The following is a 5,417-nucleotide window of genomic DNA, read 5'->3' as shown; positions in this document are numbered from 1 at the left end:
AGAAAACGGAACAACATTTGCTCCACACTTTGCATTCAAGCCTTATGATTCAGTCGATTTTTTTAAATGTCTCTCTCTTTACCCTCGCTGCACAATTTGAAACTGGGTAATTAACACATGGGCTGATTCTTCTGCAGTCTTACCTATAAATTTGTAAAGTAGTCGAAAGTCAGTGCCGCAGTATCCCTAAGACTGATTAAGTTGACGCACTGGGGCCCATTAAAAGCAGGGACACATTAAGCATTTGTTTTCATATTGTGTTAGATTTTCGCTCTATAAAACAAGAACACCCTATGCGTTACTGAAATTTACCTATAAAAATCCGCTTTAAGGATAAATCCGATATGTGAACCTTAGCCTCGCCCGGGCTATGCCATGAGGGGAGCCCGGCCTGTGTCGACTAATGCCGACTTGCTTACATGTGTCAGCTGATTCTGACTCAGCAGAACCTAGTCATTACCGCCGTGGTGCCCAGCTACAGCGGTAACCTCCAGGAGACAATTGCAACTTCTCGCGCCTGATAGACGTTATGGGTGCAGTGTCGGCTAATCCTATTGGTTAGTGTAGACTGCAGCCTAGGGCCCTTCTAAATTAAGGATTCCTGCCAAAAGGTTTTCATAAATAAAGAAATAAATGGATTATAAATACATACACATACATATACAAACACGCACACACATAAATACACACAAACACACTATATATATATATATATATATATATATATATATATATATATATATATATATATATATATATATATATATATATATATATATATATATATATATATATATATATATATAACGGTATGCTCATGTTTGGGCAGCCGTGAAACTGGTCATCGGACTATATAGAGCTATTAGACTAATATATTAATTTATTTGAATGTTACAGAGCTGGAAAGTTATGTAAATGGTGACAGATTTGTAGTGTGCATTATAGGTATGAATGTATGAGTCACTAAGGATATGTCAAGATTTTGGTTGAAATACACCTAATTGGGAAAGAAAATAGAGTATTCAATTAATGATGATGATGATGATGATGATATACGTGTGCAAGCCATATATATAGGGGCCATAAGGATGCTCCCTCAGTTTTTGGGCTATTATGAAAGGAATCTCAGACTACAAGGAGACAGCTAGGTTGTGGGAAAATTATGCATTTATTATATCATCAATGAAATTAAGAGAGAGTTGATAAACCAGTTGAGGTTGTAAGATTATTTTGTAAAATTATCGGCGTTTCTTCAAGAATTATGAAGTTGAATAATTATTTAAAATTACCTAAGAGAAATTACAAAGGAAAAAAATGGGTAATTGTATCAAAAGCCATACAGGATGAACAATTGTGTAATACTACACTGTACGCATTAATGAATAATTTATAGATATGAGATTTTTTTTTCTAACACAGAATATATCCATAAAGAATCAAGCTGCAGACTCAACGCTGGGAAGACGTGAGAAGCACAGAACATGCCTTTTACCGACCAATGTCACTGGATTGTGCCTTATGACATCTAAAACAGCTTTCAACACAATCTTCCATGCCTATATATCAAACAACCTTTTTTTCTGATTAATTACATGCAATCTCCTAATATATCTGTATATCAAACACACCTTTTTTTCTGATTAATTAATTGCAATTTCCTAAATGAGCATTGAACACAATCCTCCCACCACTATTGTTTTGCATATATTTTTGTATTCTGCAGCCCTGGAGCGGGCTATCAAAAATTGCCATAGCCGTCGGTCTTTCACGACGTCCAGGCGGGGTATTGGGAAAAGTTTTCAACTAGCAATAATCGCACCTCGGTTAAACCTCATTGGTTACGATACTGCCACTGCGCAAAGCTACCTGAATATAGTCACTCTATCGACCCCCTGTCGGGTACTGAGGACTTCATTCCACGTTTATTTGTGTATCTTCTTGGATTAAGGAAAATGTTACTGATCTTCTCCTCGAGATGTAGAGAGAGAAAGGCTTTTTTTTATTCATTTTATTTTGCTGTTTGCATTAATAGAATTCAAAAGTGGAGGTTTCGTTATACATGTTAATATCATTGTATTTCTCGTTGACTGCATAATGTTAAAGAAAAAGTTCTCAAATTTTGCTTAAATGTTAAATCATTGAGATACGTCTTCAAAGGTTAAATTACAGTGGAATATTCAGTTTATAGCAATATTACTTAGGCATTTCTTGGCTGTATATCAATTTATAATTACCATTGCCTTGATGAATTATAGAAAACGTAAACTTCAAATCTAAGGTAGACTAAATTAAATCGACAGAAGCCTGCTTCCCATATGTGCCTAAACACACACACACACACACACACACACACACACACACACATATAATATATATATATATATATATATATATATATATATATATATAATATATATATATTATATATATATAATATATATATATATATATTATATATATATATATATATATATATATATATATATATATATATATATATATATATATATATATATATATATATATTTTTTTTTTTTTTTTTTTTTTTTTTTTTTTTATGATTTCCAATTAGCCGAAGGGGACGATGCACTGTCTACGGTTAGAGTTTATGTAAATATTTGATTGGTAACTTATTGTGTAGAAGTATTCGTATGAAATTTTATTCTTGAACATATTTTAAAATTGTTGCTACTATCAAAATATAAATGTGAAATAATGAAACGAAACCCATTATAGTTATTATGACAACGGAAAATTAGCCGTTGGATGGTAAGTACATCATAGAAAGCTTTATCTTTTTTATACTATTTTACGGCTTTATAAATACATTTTCACATTCTTTTCAATAATGTCTCCCTTTAGATTTTTTTATACGATCAGTAAGATATTTATCTACGGGTAAACAGATCATAAAATCTACGAGAGCTACTTCCTCACACGTCTATAAATACTAAGATAGGCATACCGCAGATGAATGGAAGATCATTTAAAATAACCAAGGAACTTTGGCGGATATGTTAAGAGGAGATTGTTGGATATGCCCTCACTTAAGGGGGAAGTTTACGTATTCAACTAATAATAATAATAAAATATGTGTACAAACCATAAAATAAGGGCCATTAGATGCTCCTTCAGATTGTTTGGTCATTATGAAAGGAATTCATACTGCAGAGAGACAACTTGAGTGGGAAAATTATGAATTTATAATAAGTGAAATTAAGAGTTGATAAACAAGATGAGGTTATAAATTATTTTGTCAAATTATCGGCGTTTCTTTAGGAATTAAGAAGTTGAATATGATTTAAGATTAAATGAGAAATTGCAAAATATGGATTTGAAAAAAATATACATAATTGTGTCGAAAGCTATATATGATGAATAACTCTATAATACTATACCATTCACACCAATAAAGAAAAATGAATTCCAGATGTGACAACACTAATTTTCTTTCTCCCTCAGAATATATCCATAAAGAATCAAGCTGCAGACCAGCACTGGGAAGACGTGACAGAACATGACTTCTAAGGTACCAATCCAACCGACCAATGTCACTGGGTTGTACTTATTGACATCAAAAATAAGCATTCAACGCAATCTTCCATAAATGTTGGTCAAAAGCATATTTTAGGAATTTCAGTTTCTTTGCTGCCATGAGTCCGGCTATCAAAAATTGCCATGGCCGTCGGTCATTCACGTCGTCCAGGCGGGGTATTGGAAAATGTTTTCAACTAGCAATAGACGTCACTCGGTCAAGTCTCATTGGTTACCATACTGCCACTGCACAAAGTTAAGCAGTAATGAGGATTGATACATGTACTGCACCCCTACATCGTCCATTGACGGATGACGTCAACTGGCTACCTGGTATATATACAGCTTATTCAAAAATATTTAATAAAGGAAGTCTAGACGACTACTTTATGTCACTCGCTCGTCGCACTGTCTGCTACTGAGCACTTCATTCCAAGGCTGTAGATGTTTTCTCCTTAGGTTTAAAGAGAAAACCTACTGGTCTTCTACTCAACATATAGAGAGGAAGGCTTTCTGTTTATTCAAATTACTCTGTTGTTTGCATTAATAGAATTCAAAAGTGAAGGTTTCGTTATACATGATAATATTGTAATCCTGGTTGACTGCATAATATTTACTGGAATAATGAAAAAACTCTTGAATTTTGCTAAAATGTTAAATAATTGAGATATGCCTTCAAAGATTAGATTACAGCAAAATATCCAGCTTATAGTCATATTACGGTAGACATTTATTGGCTATATATCAATTTGTAGTTACCATTGACGAAATACAGAAAACGTAAATTTAAGTTTTAAGGGACACTGAGTTAGATCGACAGAGACCTTCTCCCCCCTACACACACACACACTCGCCTAACACTGATTTCCAGTTTATAACTTTCTAGTATTATTGGAAATTACCTGTAGCTCCCTTGAAAGGGGTTGAGAGCCGGAGTTCCCTATATACCATCAAAGTGCATCGCTATAGCGTCGGTGCCTGGTCTCTATCCTGCCGGAACATCCGGGTCAATATTTGCAGAACAGGCGAGGAGTATGGGTTGGGCATCTTTCTTGAAAAGGGGTTTACTATTAATGTTCATCGCAATAGCGATGCACATTCATATATATATATATATATATATATATATATATATATATATATATATATATATATATATATATATATATATATATATATATATATATATATATATATACACACATGATTTCTAGCACACACGTGCATATATAGGCAGATAGATAGATACTGAGAGATAGATAGAGATATATGCAAACATATTAAACATGGGAACATTGTTTGCCTTAACATCTTAGATTCATGTTGAAATATTAATGTAGTGCACATTTAAGGAAATAATCACAGTTTGGTAGATGTCCAGCTTCATCTACATGTACCACCATGGCATTGGAAGTTCATCGAACATCGAGCATCGAACATCGAACATCGAACATCGAGCTGACATCCGTCACCACAGAACTTCCAATGCCATGGTGGTACATGTAGATGAAGCTGGACATCTACCAAACTGGAAGGACGCTGTAATAGTCCATGAAGGACTGAACAAACTAAAAAGAAAAATTATGGAAGCAGCATACATCGCGACGGAGAGTAATGTCAACACGGCATCGGGCAGGTTCAGATTATCCAAGGTCACAGCAACAATCCTACGAGCAACGAATAGGAGGTCACAGTCAGGTATTTTGTCAGCTTACGCCTGATATATATTCTCTATGTAATTTCTCTGTTGTATGTATTTCTGACGAAGACGCATTCGAAACCGGTCAAATACATCTCTTGTATTGTGAAGATATTCATTCTCATTCATACCTTGTATACATATATATATATATATATATATATATATATATATATATATATAT

The 5,417-nt window shown here is 33.7% G+C and overlaps 2 non-coding genes across 2 annotated transcripts; both read right to left on the bottom strand.

Annotated features, from left to right (window-relative positions):
• Positions 1–1,723: 1,723 nt before the first annotated feature.
• On the bottom strand, positions 1,724–1,864 carry LOC119598757. The gene has a single exon (XR_005231001.1). It is a non-coding gene; the product is annotated as a U4 spliceosomal RNA (small nuclear RNA).
• Positions 1,865–3,651: 1,787 nt separating this feature from the next.
• Positions 3,652–3,792, bottom strand: LOC119598759. The gene has a single exon (XR_005231002.1). It is a non-coding gene; the product is annotated as a U4 spliceosomal RNA (small nuclear RNA).
• Positions 3,793–5,417: the final 1,625 nt, after the last annotated feature.

The sequence above is a fragment of the Penaeus monodon genome, chromosome 41 (genome assembly GCF_015228065.2).
Source record: "Penaeus monodon isolate SGIC_2016 chromosome 41, NSTDA_Pmon_1, whole genome shotgun sequence".
In the NCBI taxonomy this organism is placed as follows: Eukaryota; Metazoa; Arthropoda; class Malacostraca; order Decapoda; family Penaeidae; genus Penaeus; species Penaeus monodon.
The sequence above is the reverse complement of the archived record's forward strand: the minus strand, read 5'-3'. Positions and strand labels throughout refer to the sequence as shown.